Source organism: Mobula birostris, chromosome 1, assembly GCF_030028105.1.
Source record: "Mobula birostris isolate sMobBir1 chromosome 1, sMobBir1.hap1, whole genome shotgun sequence".
NCBI lineage: Eukaryota > Metazoa > Chordata > Chondrichthyes > Myliobatiformes > Myliobatidae > Mobula > Mobula birostris.
Genome location: NC_092370.1, coordinates 244,172,837 through 244,189,349, shown reverse-complemented (window position 1 = coordinate 244,189,349; position 16,513 = coordinate 244,172,837). Strand labels below are relative to the sequence as shown.

The 16,513-nt window shown below is 41.3% G+C and overlaps 1 long non-coding RNA gene across 1 annotated transcript in view; it reads right to left on the bottom strand.

The window, feature by feature from the left end:
* The window catches only part of LOC140186783 (uncharacterized), a 102,391-nt gene extending 98,132 nt beyond the window's left edge, over positions 1 to 4,259 (bottom strand). Inside the window, exons 1-2 of the long non-coding RNA XR_011882946.1 lie at positions 4,221 to 4,259; positions 2,979 to 3,081 (exon numbers count right to left, since the gene is read on the bottom strand). This is a non-coding gene — a long non-coding RNA (uncharacterized lncRNA). The remainder of the gene's footprint in view (positions 1 to 2,978; positions 3,082 to 4,220) is intronic.
* Positions 4,260 to 16,513: the final 12,254 nt, after the last annotated feature.

Genomic DNA, 16,513 nt, shown 5'->3' with positions numbered 1-16,513 from the left:
AACTTAAAGGTCCTAAGGTGGATAAGTCACCTGGACAAGATAGACTACATACCAGAGTCCTGAGAGAGGTTACTGAAGAGATAGCAGATGCATTGGTCATGATTTTTCAAGAACCACTTGATTCTGGCATGGTTCCAGAGGACTAGAATTTTCAAATATCACTCCACTCTTTAAGAAGGGAGGAAAACAAAAGAAAGGAAACTATAAGCCAGTTCACCTAACCTTAGTGGTTGGGAAAGTGTTGGGGTCTATTATTAAGGATGAGGTTACAGGATATTTGGAGACTAATGATGAAATAAGTCAAGGTCAGTATGGTTTCTTTTAAAGGGAAATCTTGCCTGAAAAATTGGTGAGAATTCTTTGAGGAAGTAACCAGCTGGGTGGACAAAGGAGAGGTAGTGGCTGTCATTTACTTCAGTTTTCAAAAGACGTTTGATAAGGTACCACACATGACATTGCTTAACAAGATACAATCCTCTGGCATTACGGGAAAGATACTGGCAGGAGGCAACGAGTTGGAAAAAATGGGGGCTTTTCTTGTTGGCTGCCAGTGACTAGTGGTGTCTCTAAGTGGTCAGTATAGGCACCATTACTTTTCCCATTGTTTGTCAATAATTTAGATAATGGTATTGATGGCTTTGTGGCAAAGTTTGTGGATGATACGAACATAGGTGGATGTTGAGGAAGCAATATGATTGCAGCAGGACCTGGACAAATTGGAAGAATGGGCAATAAAGTGGCAGATGCAATATAGTGTTGGGAAATGAACAATAATGCATTTTGGTAAAAGGAACAATAAAGCTGACTATTATCTACATGGGGAGAAGATTCAAGCATCAGAGGTGCAGAGGGACTTATGAGTCCTTGTGCAAGACTCCCAGAAAGTTAATATACAGGTTGAGTCTCTGGTAAAAAAAAATTAAAATGCAAATTTGGCATTTATTTCAAGGGGAATAGAATATTAAAACAAGGAGATAATGCAGAGGCTTTATAAGACACTAGTCAACCACACTTGGAGTATTGTCAACAGTTTTGGGCCCTGTATCTCAAAGAATGTGTTGTCATTGGAGAGAGTCCAGAGGAGGTTTATGACAATGATTCCAGGATAGAAGGGGTTAACATATGAGGAGTGTCTGGTAGTTTTGGGCCTGTACTCACAGGAATTTAGAAAGATGTGTGGGGATCTCATTGAAAAAAACAAATGTTGAAAGGACTAGATAAAGTGGATGTAGAAGGGTTTGTGCTATGGTGAGGGTATCCAGAACTAGAGGGCACAGCCTCAAAATTCAGGAGCAACCTTTTAGAACTGAGGTAAGGAGGATTTTTTTTTAGTCAAAGAGTAGTTAATCTGTGGAATGTTCTGCTACAGACTGCAGTAGAGGCCAAGTTGATCGTTTCCTGATCGATCAGGGCATCAAAGGATTATGGCAAGAAGGCAGATGTATGGGGTTGAGTGGGATCAAGGATCAGCCATGATGGAATGGAGCATACTCGATGGGCTGAATGGCCTAATTCTGCTCCTATATCTTATGGTCTTATGATCTAGGTGACATTGACTGTGGAATGATTGCTGATGCCTTACAGCTTGATTTGAGTATCTCACGGACAGTCTCTAAAGTCCCCTTTGCCATCCGATTCCTAAATGGACATTGAACCCGTGAACACTACCTCACGTTTTTAATATATATTATTTCTGTTTTTTTGAATGACTTTTAATCTATTCAATATATGTATACTGTAATTGATTTACCTATTTATTTATATTATTAATTTTTTTCCTCCTATATTATGTATTGCACTGAACTGCTGCTGCTAAGTTAACAAATCTCATGACACATGCTGGTGATAAGATACTGATTCTAATGTGTACTAAGAATGATGTGAAAAACAAAAGGCATCCAGTGAGTGGCAGTTCTGTGGGTGAATTTGCTTAATGAGAGTGGTCAGAGGAGAACGGGCAGACTGGTTCAAAATGACAGAAAGGTAATTCAAATAACCATGTGTTACAACAGTGGTGTGCAGAAGAGCAGCTTTGAAGGCACAAAACATTGAATCTTGAAGTGAATCCACTACAGCAGCAGAAGACCACAAACATACTCAGTGGCCACTTTATACAGTACAGGGGGTATGTAATAAAGTGGCCACAAAGTGTATCCACCTGGAATCATAGAATACTTAGAGGAAAGAGGGAAATTACATTGTCCCTTATGACTTGATGAGCACTCACTTCGTAGTCCAATCAGTTCCATTATACCTTTCTTTCCCTACAGTCCCCAAATAATTTTTGGGAGGCCTGATCAATTCTGCTTCTAAGCATCTTGTAATCCAAGAGTTGCTGATCATAACTAGACTCCAAATTAAAATAAGATTTTCTTCCAATCAATTTGTGTTTTGCCCACATTTAAAACCTGCTTTACTTTTTAATCTTGCTCCACTCCTTCCAGAGCATTTCAAATCTATCTCAGCCTCACTCTATTTGCTGTTAAGATCTGATGGTTTTGACTAACAATATACACCCCTTATTTGCCTTCCTCTGTTCATCATCTGACGATTTCAAAACACTGCATTCCAATAATTAGCAATTATTATTATTACTAGGTTCTTTTTGTGTTAGCACAATTTATCAGCCTTTGTTTGTTGGTAGTTTTTCATTGATTCTATTGTCCTTTGTTCTACTGTGAATGCTTGCAAGAAAATGAATCTCGGGATGGTATTTGGTGACGTAATGCTTATGTACTTTGATAATAAATTTACTTTGGACTTTGAACATTGAACACAGTTCACAATTAGATCTATCTCATTTTGTGCATGCTGCCTTGTATTGGCACATGCTTAAAAAAACCCCTCAATATTAAAATTCACACCCATGTTTTCAAATTCTTTCATAGACTTGTTCCTTCCCAACCTCATAGCCACCATTGGCCTGTAATCACTGAGATATCAGAGATCTTTCAAATCTACTGCGATAAACAACCTACCTTCAGTTGTTACAGGCCCTCTTCATAAACCTTTCAGCCTCTGTAAAGTTGAACTTCAACTTTTCTCTCTTCAACAAGCCTTTCAGTGATTTTGTTTAGAAATCTAAATGTAGGAATAGACAAAAGACATTAGAAAACAAGAACAGGTAGGACATTGAGCATTAGTACAGCACAGAAGTGGGCCCTATAGATTACAATGTCTCTGCCAACAATGATCCCAGTCACAAATAATTCCACCAACCTGCGTATCATTTGTGTCACTTCATTCCCTATCCGTCCATGTGCCTGACAAAATGCCTCTTGCTGTCATAAATCTCTTTAAAACATTATGTTTAATATTTTAAAATGTTTTATCATCATCATTATGTGCCATGTCATATGATGTAGGCAATCATGTTCTTGACTGTTCTTGGCAAATTTTTCTACAAAAGTGTTTTGCTACTTCCTTCTTCTGGGCGGTGTCTTTAGGAAGTGGGTGACCCCAGCCATTCTCAATACTCTTCAGAGATTGTCGGCATGTCATCAGCGGTCACATAACCAGGACTTGTGATATGCACCAGACACTTATACGACCATCCACCACCTGCTCCCATGGCTTCACGTGACCCTGATCTTGGGGCTGAGCAGGTGCGACACCTTGACCAAGGGTGACGGGTGACTGCAGGCTAGCAGAGGGAAGGAGCACCTTACACCTCCACTGGTAGAGACATATCCCCACCCCATCACCCATAAATTGCCATACAATAAAATTTCACAACACATGCCAGTGAAATTAAATCTGATTCTAATACTAAATCTGAAAATTAACATACGTAGTGCATAAGAGGAATAGTGAGGTAGTGTTCATGGGTTCATGGACCTTTCAGAAATCTGATAGTGCTAGAAGAGAAGCTGTTTCTAAAATTTTGAGTATACGTCTTTAGGCTCCTAAACTTCCTCGCTGATCGTATGAATAAGAAGGAGGCATTGTCTGGGTGGTAGGTGTCCTTAATGATGGATGGCTCCTTTTTGAGGCATCGCCTTTTGAAGATGTCGTTACTGAGGGGAAGACTCGTGGCCGTGACGCAGCTGGTTGAGTCGATAACCTTCTACATTCAAGCTTCCATACCAGACAGCCACAAAACACAGAAAACCATGGAACCTATTCAAAGCAAAACATCACACTCCCAATGCACAAAAACATTGTGCGAATGGCAAAAAAAATAATGAGCAAAAAACACAGAATATAAAACACCAACTCACAAACTCATCGAAAGAGACTGGGTATGCTCAGTTCAGTTCAGTTCAGGATCTGAATTAGGTTTATTATCACTGACATTTAGTAAGTTGTGAAATGTTGTGACAGCACTACAGGGCAAGACAAAACAAAATAACTAACGTTTGTCCGTTATGTGCCGTGCTGTATCACATGGGTAATCATGGTCTATCTGTGACCACGATCGTTCATAGCAATTTTTTTCACGGAAGTGGTTTTCCGTTGCCTCCTTTTGGACAGTGTCTTTACAGGACAGTTGACCTAAGCCATTATCAATACTCTTCAGAGATTATCTGCCTGGTGTCAGTGGTCACATAACCAGGACTTGTGATATGCACCATCTGCTCATATGACCACGCACCACCTGCTCCCATAGCTTCACATGACCCTGATTGGGAGGGCTAAGTGGGTGCTACAACCTGCCCTAGGGTGACCTGCAGGCTAACAGAAGGAAGGAGTGCCTTATACCTCCTTTGCTAGAGATATATCTCTACCCTATCACCCATTAAGTGTTTAAGTCTCTTTATGTGGCTCACGGTCATTTTATTTTCTAATTGCTGATGATTCTATGAAGCAGCTGCAGCTATTTTACCACATTAAAAGTTTTTTAATGTCAGCTGTTTCTATGCCTCTTATCGTCTTGTACTCTCAATCAAGTCACCTCTCATCCTCCTTGGCTCCAAAGAGGAAAGCCCTAGCTCTCTCAACCCTGTCTTCATTAAGCCTACTCTCTAATCCAGGTAATCCTGATAAATCTCCTCTGCGCTCTTTCTAAGGCTTGCACATCCTCTCTATAATAAACTTCCTACAGTTCACTATGGATAAATGTTCCCTGGCCATTTAAATTAATACTGGAAAAGAAATACTTTTACTAGTTATTGAAATTATTACAAATCAAGGACAAGATGTTGTAATAGTGATATTAAACATAGTTTCATTTCAAAGACTGAAATTTATTTAATTCACCTATTGTATTTTTTATAATCTGAACCTTTTACAGTTCCATTTAAATGAAGTGTAAAGAGGTAACTGAGCTCGTAACATTCTGTTTAATTTCATTGGAACATTAACACACCCTGCAGTTGCAGGCTATACTTCGCCATTTGGGAGTACACAATACTAAATGTCATGGTCAAAATAAAATTTAGTGTTTCTAGCTATCTGCAATTTTTTTCCTTCTGCTCTTGAAGGAGCCAGTTATAAATTCGTAGTTGACCTGCATGACTAAAGTATGGCAGTCTCCACAATTGTACACAATCCTGTCCTACAGACAACAATAGTGGTACACCTAGTGGATGTGCTGCCTTGCAGTGCCAAAGACCCTGGTTCAATCTTCATTTTGGGTGCTAATTGCATGGAGTTTGCTCATTTCCTGTTAGCACATCATATAACTGAACAGCAGATTGATCCATATAACTGTCCTCGCCCTCAGACCTCTTTTAAATTTCTCCCCCCTCATCCAGCGATGTCTATTATAAACCAACGGACTCTCACAGCTACCTGGACTATATCACATCCCACCCTGCTACTTGTAAAAATGCCTTCCCCTTCTCTCAATTCCTCCGTTTCTGCCACATCTGCTCTCAGGATGAGGCTTTTCATTCTAGAACGAAGGAGGTGTTCTCTTTTTTCAAAGAAAGAGGCTTCCCTTTCTCCAATATCAACGCTGTCCTCAACCACATCTCTTCCATTTTACACATGTGTGCTCTTACCCGATCCTCCCACCACACTATCAGGGATAGGATTCCTCATGTCCTCGTATACCACCCCACCAGCCTTTGCGTCCAGCACATAATTCTCCAAACCTTCCACCACTTCCAACTGGATCCCACCACCAAACACATCTTTCTCTGCCCCCCACATTCTGCTTTTCGCAGGGATCGTTCCCTATGCGACTCCCTTGTCAATTCGTCCCTCCCCACTGATCTCCCTCCCGGCACTTATCCTTGCAAGTGGAACAAGTGCTATACATGCCCCTATACCTCCTCCTTCACAATAATCCAGGGCCCTAAACGGTCCCTCCAGTTGAGACAACACTTCACCTGTGAGTCTGTTGGGGTCATATACTGTGTCCGGTGCTCCCGGTGTGGCCTCCTGTATATTGGTGAGACTCAACGTAGATTGGGAGATTGCTTCACTGAGCATTTATGCTCCATACGCAGAACAAGCGGGATCTCCCAGTGGCCACCCATTTTAATTCCACTTCGCATTCCCATTCCAGTATGTCCATCCATGGCCTCCTCCACTGTTGGGATAAGGGCACACTTAGGTTGGAGGAACAACACCTTGTATTCTGTTTGGGTAGCCTCCAACCTCATGGCATGAATATCGATTTCTCAAACTTCCAGTAATGCCTCCAACACCCCTCCCTTCACCATTTCCTATCCCCTTGTCCCTCTCTCATGTTATCTCCTTTCCCACCTATCATTTTCCTCTGGTGCTCCCCCCCCACCCCCCATTTTTATTTCTTCCATGTTCTTCTGTCTCCTTCATCAAACAACTTCCTAGCTCTGTGCTTCATCCATCCCCCTTCGGATTTCAACAGTGTTTCTCTTTCTCCTCCCACCACCTTTCAAATCTACTCCTAAGCTTTTTTTCTCCAGTCCTGACGATGGGTTTCAGCCCAAAATGTCGACTGTACTTTTTTCCATAGATGCTGCCTGGCGTGATAATTTCTTCCAGTATTATTTTGTGTGTGTTTACCCCTCATCAATCCCTATCTATCCAAATACTTGTAGAATACCTTCCAATAACTTCCTCACTACTGATGTCAGCCTCCCGGCCTAAAATTTCCAGGTTTATTCTTTGAGCCTTTCTTAAACAGCGGAACAACGTTAGCTATGCTCCAGTACCTCACCTATCACTGAGAATGGTTTAAATATCTTTGCTTGGGCCCCTGCAATTTCTGTACTTGCTTTCCACAGGATCTGAGGGAACACCTTGTAATTCCTGGGGATTTGTCCACCCAATTTGCCTCAAGATAGTAAACACCTCCTCCGCTGTAATCTGCATAGAGTCCATGACCCTTCTGCTGCTTTGCCTCACTTTGAGAGCTTCTGTGTCTGTCTCCCGAGTAAATACCAAAGCAAAAAATCCAATAATTAGTCCTACCATATATATAGAGTAGCTAGAGTGCCTAAGACTTTTGCACAGTACAATATTTACAGTCCTTGGGATTCATTTAAGATTGTTGGCTTCTATGTTAACCAATGTTTAAATTTCTACCGGAATTGGCCTTCCTGATGTAAGGGCATTGACCTTTGACATTATCTCAGTCTATCCTATGATAAGACTTCCCTTTGATCCCTCCCTCCCATCCCCCAACAAAACCACTAACACCATTCTGCACCCCTTAAAACCCCTATTTTCCTCCACCCCACCCCTATTTTCAAACATTTCTCATTTATGAAGTCTTAGGGCCGTAAGACCAGAAGATAAAGGTGCAGATTTAGGCCCATTGAGATGGCTCTGCCATTCAATTATGGCCAGTTTATTATCCCTCTCAATGCCATTCTTCTGCCTTCTTTTCATGATGCTTCTCTCACCTCTGATGCTGCCCAACCTTTTGAGTACTCCCAACAGTCTTTGCTTTCATAATGTTGATGGCAACCTGACAGACCAGGCAATGTAGCTCTATTTCCTACTAGTGTTACGCCCAGTCCAATCTGAATTCAGCACCATCATTCCATTCAGTAAGAATAGTGCTTACTATGAGAATATTTAGTGCTATGGAAATTTCAAAGTTCAAAATAAATTTACTATCAAAGTGTGTACATATATATATAGGCATCCGTTAGTCTTGTGTGACCATGGATTTGCACCTTGGAAGGTTTCCAGGGTGCAGGCCTGGACAAGGTTGTATGGAAGACTGGTAGTTGCCCATGCTGCAAGTCTCCCCTCTCCATACCACCAATGTTGTCCAAGGGAAGGGCATTAGGACCCATACAGCTTGGCACTGGTGTCGTCACAGAGCAATGTGTGGTTAAGTGCCTTGCTCAAGGACACAACACACTGCCTCAGCTGAGGCTCGAACTAGCGACCTTCAGATCACTGGGCGTCACTAGACTGATGCCTTAACCACTTGGCCACGCACCAACACAAAGTACATATCTATCACCATATATACAACCCTGTCATTTTTTTCTTGCGGGCATACTCAATAAATCCATAATAGAATAATAACCGTAATAGAATCAATGAAAGGCCACACCTACTCACCTTTCAACCAAAGTGAAAAAACAACAAAGATAAAAAGTTTAACAGAAATGATGATATTCCAAAAGAGAAATATCAATAAGTGAATGTTGCCGTAATTGTAAGGTGCTCTGCCTCAACAACCAGTATTTTATACAGAACTTGACGTGTGATTTACTACTTGTTTAGCAAGTGTCTTTTGTATATCAAGTCAAAGTGATACCGATGTATATTAATTCTATGGCATCTGAGTGAATTGTTCGTATCCTTCACAGCCCATATTGTAATACTATATTCCTTTAAACAATTATTGGATTTTCATTATGTAACTAGTAGAACATTAAAAACTAGTTCATAAAACCTTGCTGTATATCATAATTTGATTCAGTAGTTTTGCTTTATAGAGATTCTTTTAAAGGGGATATTTTATATGTTTCTTTCTAGCAGTGAATACAACATTAATGATGTTTGGCATATACAGTATATTAATGTTAAAAGATAATAAAATGGAATGAAACAGCCCAATAATTCTGCCTCCATACTCAATCTTATGATGTTGAGACTGAACATATTCAGATAACATGCTGGGAGACAAGATGAAGGTGATTAATCTAGAAGCCCCATCAGTCATTGATCTGGGACCATGGAAATGTCATTCATCCAAAGTCTCGTATATCTACATATATAAGAATCAGAATCAAGTTTCGTATCACTGGCATAAGTCGTGAAATTTGTTGTTATGTGGCAGCAGTACATAAGAAAAAAAGAGAAGAGTAATGAGGAGGTGTTCGTGGGTTCAATGTCCATTAGGAAATCCGATGGCAGATTGGAAAAAGACATTTCTAATTGACTAAATGTGTGTCTTCAGGCTTTGGTACCTCCATCCTGATGGTAGCAATGAGAAGAGGGCATATCCTGGATGTTGTGAGTCCTTTTGCTGTCTTTTTGAGACATTACTCCTTGAAGATGTCCTGGATGCTGGTGAGGTTAGGGCCCATGACCCAGCAGGTGATGAGGCATGGCAGCAGTGGCCTTTCGGATCTGGTGCTACTTTAATTTAGTTTTTAATTTAATTTTAAAGTGCAATTAGGGTTTAGGGCAATGGATGACAGAGCGACTATCTACCATCGCCAGATACTGCTACAATACAGAGATCGCCCAAAAACAAACCTTCATGAAGATCTGCTGGTTAAATTGCGCGACCTCGGCTTGCTGAGAGAATCAGGCCCGCAGTCCTCGGAGACGCCTGATGCCGGTGGCTGGAGGTGGGGACGTTGTAAGCGGTGTGCGAGGAAGAGGAAGCGAGGCGAGCCGCCAGGAGTCGTGCCAGGAAAAAAGCAAGCCCTAGCCAGCTGGCTCTCCCATCCATTCTTCTCTCCAGTGGCATTAAATTGGACTACATCCGACTCCAAGGAAATACTCGGTGGGAGTACAGAAACCGACGGAATCCTGGACACCGCCATTCAGCTGTTTATTTATGTAACAGCTTTCCCCCCAAGCCATCCTATTGCCCTCCAAAATGCCTATTGTCTTGTTTATTATTTATTGTAATGCCTGCACTGTTCTGTGTACTTTATGCATTCCTGGGTAGGTCTGTAGTCTAGTGTAGTTTTTGTGTTGTTTTACGTAGTCTAGTGTAGTTTTTGTATTGTTTCATGTAGTACCATAGTCCTGAGAAACGTCGTCTCGTTTTTACTGTGTACTGTACCAGCAGTTATGGTCAAAATGACAATTATAAAGTGACTTGACTTGATGGTGCTGGCTGAGTTTACAACTTTCTGCAGCTTATTTTGGTCCTGTGCAGTGTCCCGCCACCCCCACGTACTAGGCAGTGATGTAACCAGTTGGAATGGTCTCCACAGTATATCTGTATAAACTTGCGAGTGTCTTTGAAGACATACCCAAATCTCCTCAAACTCCTAATGACATTGCCCAGAAGAAGGCATTGGCAAACCACTTCTGTAGAAAAAATTGCCAAGAACAATCATGGTGAAAGACCATCATCCCGACGTCATACGACACGGCACATAATAATGATGTTGGTGTGTGCAAAAAGAGAAAAAAAAAACAAATATTACAGAAACAGCAAAATAGTGTGCAGCACTCACAAAATGCTGGCCTGAAACATTGACTGCTTATTCATTTCTATAGGTGCTGCATGAGCTGCTGAGCTCCTCCAGCATTTTGAATGCATTGCTCTAGATTTCCAGCATCTGCAGAATCTCTTTTGTTTGCCTAATAGGGAGGTAGTGTTCATGGGTTCATGGACCGTTGAAAACTGTGATCTATTAAAAGCCTCCCCGGCATCAAGGACATCTTCAGAAGTCAACACATCATAAAGGTGACATCCATTATTAAGGACTCCTATCACCCAGCACATGCCCTCTTCTCATTGCTACCATCAGCAAGGAGGTACAGGAGTCTGAAGAGACACACTCAACATTTCAGGAACAGCTTCTTCCCCTCCGCCATCAGATTTCTGAATTGACAATGAACCCATGTACAATACTCACAATTTTATTTATTTTTTAATCTCTCGTTTTGCATTGCTTACTTAATTTAACTTTAAATATGTATTCCTTATTGTAATTTATAACTTAAATTACTATGCATTGCATTGTGGTCTGGTTCATCATGTCTGACGATGACAGGAAACCTGTGCAGGAGAGTGCTTAAAGTGAAAAAGCTGTTCCACTGGGGCAGTCCCAGTTTCTCAAACTCAGAAGTCTGCGTCCAGTGGTACAAACAAACATTGCAAAATGGAGTCTTCCTTGTTGCAGTGGATGTCCATGACGTCTTCTTTGCGTTCACTCTCCATGGAGCATTACAGTGTCCACTTCCTAGCTGTTGGATCACATCCACCCAGTCCGCTGGAGCTGACTTTACATGCTAGGAGAGGCATGTTCAATGGGTTTTGAGGCCCGCTGGCTACCCTCACCAGGTTTAGCCCACCCGTTGAAGCAGTGTAGAAACATAGAAAATAGGTGCAGGAGTAGGCCATTCGGCCCTTCAGGCCTGCACCACCATTCAGTATGATCATGGCTGATCATCCAACTCAGAATCCTGTACCTACCTTCTCTCCATACCCCCTGATCTCTTTAAGCCACAAGGGCCTTATCTAACTCCCTCTTAAATATAGCCAATGAACTGACCCCATCTGTTTCCTGTGGCAGAGAATTCCACAGATTCACCACTCTCTGTGTGAAGAAGTTTTTCCTCATCTTGGTCCTAAAAGGCTTCCCCTTTATCCTTAAACTGTGACTCCTCGTTCTTGACTTCCCCAACATCGGGAACAATCTTCCTGCATCTAGCCTGTCCAATCCCTTTAGAATTTTATACGTTTCAATAAGATCCCCCCTCAATCTTCTAAATTCCAGTGTGTATAAGTCTAGTCTATCCAGTCTTTCATTATATGAAAGTTCTGCCATCCCAGGTATCAATCTGGTGAACCTTCTTTGTGCTCCCTCTATGGCAAGAATATCTTTCCTCAGATTAGGGGACCAAAACTGCACATAATACTCCAGGTGTGGTCTCACCAAGGCCTTGTACAACTGCAGTAGTACCTCCCTGCTCCTGTACTCGAATCCTCTTGCTATGAATGCCAGCATACCATTCGCCTTTTTCACCGCCTGCTGTACCTGCATGCCCACTTTCAATGACTAGTGTATAATGACATCCAGGTCTCGTTGCACCTCCCCTTTTCCTAATCGGCCACCATTCAGATAATAATCTGTTTTCTTGTTTTTGCCACCAAAGTGGATAACCTCACATTTATCCACATTAAATTGCATCTGCCATGAATTTGCCCACTCACCTAATCTATCCAAGTCACTCTGCATCGTCTTAGCATCCTCCTCACAGCTAACACTGCCGCCCAGCTTCGTGTCATCCGCAAACTTGGAGATGCTGCATTTAATTCCCTCGTCTAAGTCATTAATATATATTGTAAACAACTGGGGTCCCAGCACTGAGCCTTGTGGTACCCCGCTAGTCACTGCCTGCCATTCTAAAAATGTCCCGTTTATTCCCACACTTTGCTTCCTGTCTGCCAACCAATTCTCTATGCGCATCAATACCATACTCCCAATACCATGTGCTTTAAGTTTGCACACTAATCTCCTATGTGGGACCTTGTCAAAAGTCTTTTGAAAATCCAAATATACTGCATCCACTGGTTCTCCCCTATCCACTCTACTAGTTACATCCTCAAAAAATTCTATGAGATTCGTCAGACATGATTTTCCTTTCACAAATCCATGCTGACTTTGTCCAATGATTTCACCGCTTTCCAAATGTGCTGTTATCACATCTTTGATAACTGACTCTAGCATTTTCCCCACCACCGATGTCAGACTAACCCGTCTATAATTCCCCGGTTTCTCTCTCCCTCCTTATTTAAAAAGTGGGGTTACATTAGCCATCCTCCAATCCTCAGGAACTAGTCCAGAATCCAAAGAGTTTTGAAAAATTATCACTAATGCATCTGGGATGTGGCATGTAAATAGCTACTTCGAGCCACAGGTGAGAGCTACGTGTTTGGTGGGGGACCAAAGTTAAGTGATCTGCCCCACTTCGGACATGACATGCCCCTTCTCCAGAGGTATTACCCTCCCTGGACACCCCATACACCCCGTTGCAATGTACTGCAGCTACAAAACAACAAATTTCATGTCATATGTAGTTTCAGTGATATTTAACCTGATTGTTGCCTTACACCTCAAAGAACATTTGACAATCACGACAGAATATTAATAGTCGTTTCCAGATCCTACTCAACGATAGAGCAGCAAACAATTAAGGAGAAGATGGATTCCTTAAGTACGTTCCTTGCTTTCCTCATTATGATGGTCTGGATTAACTAAGTAGCATTTTAAGGGGTATTGGATGGATTAGAGAGATAGAGCTAATTAAATCCATGTGGATGTACTTCGAGAATCTCAATACTTCAACTACACCTTGACAAGAATATTGAAAGGCCAAGAGATGTGGAGAAGATGTTTCCTATAGTGGGAGAGTCAAGGACCAGAAGGCACAGTCTCAGAATAGAGGGATGTCCATTTAGAGCAGGGATGAGATGGAATTTCTTTAGCCAGATGGTGGTGAAACTGTGGAATTCATTGTCATAGGTGGCTATGAAGTCATTGGGTATATTTAAAGTGGAGGTTGATAGATTCTTGATTCATAAGGAAGTCGAAGATTATGGGGTGAAGGCAGGAGAATGGGGCTGAGAGGGATAATAAACCAGCCATGATAGAATGCTGGAGAAGACTCAGTGAGCCAAATTGCCTAATTCTGCCAAAATACAACAAATTTCGAAGTTTCAAAGATTCACAGAACATTTATTACGAAAGCATGTTTGCAGTATACATCCCTGAGATTTATCTTCCTGCGGGCAGCTACTAAACAAAGAAACATCATGGAATCCATTCAAGAGAAACATCAAACACACAAAGCACAGGAAAAAAAGAACAAATTGCACAAACAGCAAAAAGCCTGCAAATAACACACAGAATATTAAGTATCGAACTGCAGAGTCACATGATCCCAAACAGTCTTGGAGTGTTCAGTTCAGTTTAGTGTTGTGTCACTCGTTGACAGCAAGCTACAGTGTCAGTCTACACTGCAGTGCCCTGGTCGAATTGTACAAAGTAGCAAAAAAAACAGTAACTACAAGCCAGAAGCACATATAAAATGAACCACAGAGTCCTCCAAGAATGTGTCCACATCCATGAGCCACGCCAATCAAATCCTGCGGCATGGGACCCAAAATTCCTGCACTTTCCTCCTGCAGCAGTGAACGAGAAAGAGAGGGAGGTGAGTCAGGTGCAGGCAGATGCCACTGAACACGTACTCGCCGTCCATTCTCATCTTCGTCGATTTCAATCTTGCTCGATGCTTTAATGGGCAAGGAGTAACGGAGCCGGTCATGGGTTCGCTCTCCACCATTAGGCCACGCAGTTCACTCTCGTCCTTGCCGAATTCCCCCAGAGACAGCAAAAGTGCAGGTCACTCGGTTGGCCTAAAAAAATGTCAACATAATGCAAATTACAGACCCTAATTGCACATAGTTTAGTAGGAGAAGCATATTTGAAAGAAGAAGAAGTGGCTTGGTGAACTGTCTGCAGGACATCTGGTTGTTCACTCATACCATCTTGAAAACTGCACAACATATCTCAGTAACAATAAACCTTTTGATTCCAGTTCTGAACTGTGCTTCTTACCCACAAATCCTGCCCAACCTGCCAGATACTTATAGATTTCTGTTTTCTATTGGCTGCTTGGTGGGTTAAATTCAAATCACTGTCCAACCTCAATTAAAATCATGTGTCAATTGAGATTGTGTTAGCTCTGAGATGGCTAAAAATCTAGGCAAATCTAATCACTCTTGTAAAAAACAGTGAAGTCTCATATACGAAATTAGTTTGTGACACCAAATCCCAAAACATAAGATAACAAGTTTAAAAACAAAACCATTTCATTCATGGCTGATTTCGACAGGGTGGCATGAAATTTAAAAACAAGTTAATTTATCACTGTGAGGGCTGAAATCATAGTCACTCCTCTTGGTGGCTGTTTATCAATTGAGACTGAACAAAAGCTGATAATAATGCAGATATTATCAATGTGCTTCTGTTATGTCAGGGCTCCTGAAATGTAGGAAAATGATAAATGTAAAATGTTATTGTCCACAGGATATATATAATTTTTTGTTGCCATTCCATCCAATTTAGAGGTTCAACAAAGAAACACTAACTCCCAAACCATTAACAGGGCAGCACAGCAATGTACCGGTGAGCACAATGCTTTACAGTACCAACGACCGAGTTCAATTCCTGCTGCTGCCTTTATATTTGTATGTTCTTCCCATGACTGTGTGTGTTTCCTCTGGGTGCTCCAGTTTCCTCCCACAGTCCAAAGAAGTATTGGTTGGTAGGTTAATTGGCCTTTGTAATTTGTCCCATGATTAGGCTATGGTTAAGTCATGGTTTGTTGTGTTGCATGCCTCAAAAGGCCAGAAGTGCCATTTCTCACTGTATCTTAATAAGTAAATAGTATAAATTCCACATTTCCTGTTTTATACATATGAGCAAAGAATAAAGGGAATAACGTTGGAACTGCTTGTGTACAAAACAATCTAACTGTTGAGAAAACGCAGCAGCAGACTGCTTAGTTCATTAACAGCCGAATAAATGGCTGTACAATGTATTCTAAACTTCACTTAAAAGGAGATACCCATTATTTTTCTCCTGAAATTTATAATTTCCAAATTTTGTCCCTACTTTAAAATTAATTTTTTTGACCAAGCTTTCTGCAGCGATAAATACCTCCTTCTTTACCTTGATTTCCAGTTGTGTTTAGTTACATACATACACGAGTCTGCTCTACCATTCGATCATGACTGATTTCTTTGGTGCAGCACGGTACCGTAACACTTCTACAGCACCAGTATCCTGGGTTCAATCCTAGCAGCTGCCGTAAGGAGTGTGTGTGTTCTCCCTGTAAATGTGTGAGTTTCCTCCCACATGTCAAATACGTATGGGTCAATAAGTTAATTGGTCACATGGTGAAATTGTGTGGTATGGGACTCGCTGGGCTGGAAAGGCCTGTTACCATGATGCATTTTTAAAATTAAAAAGATATATATCTCACAGACTGGAAATTCCATTGCATAATTTTATTTTATTTTTAATTGTGATTTAATTGATTTTTTTTACTATTAGCAAAGAATAGTGACAATAATTTTTTTATTTTTGACATCTTTTGAAAATTTCAACCAGTCCTTGTAACTTCAGTGCAATTTCTACATCAACCAGGCATAGGATGAGTTAATTTCCAACACAGAACTCCTTCTGGACTATTGGACTATGCTGCACTGCAGGTGCTTATTACTGGGCTGTTATTATCTAAACAACAATGTATGGAACCAGAAGACTTGCAGGAAGTCCTACACCTCTTCTCCAATTGATCTCCTAGCCTCTGTTCCCTTGTCCTTGCTCTGAGGTTTGGCTTCGACCACTCTTCTCTCCACCACCACACACAATTACATGCATTTCTAGGTCAGAGGTAGGGCACAGTTCAAGCTCAG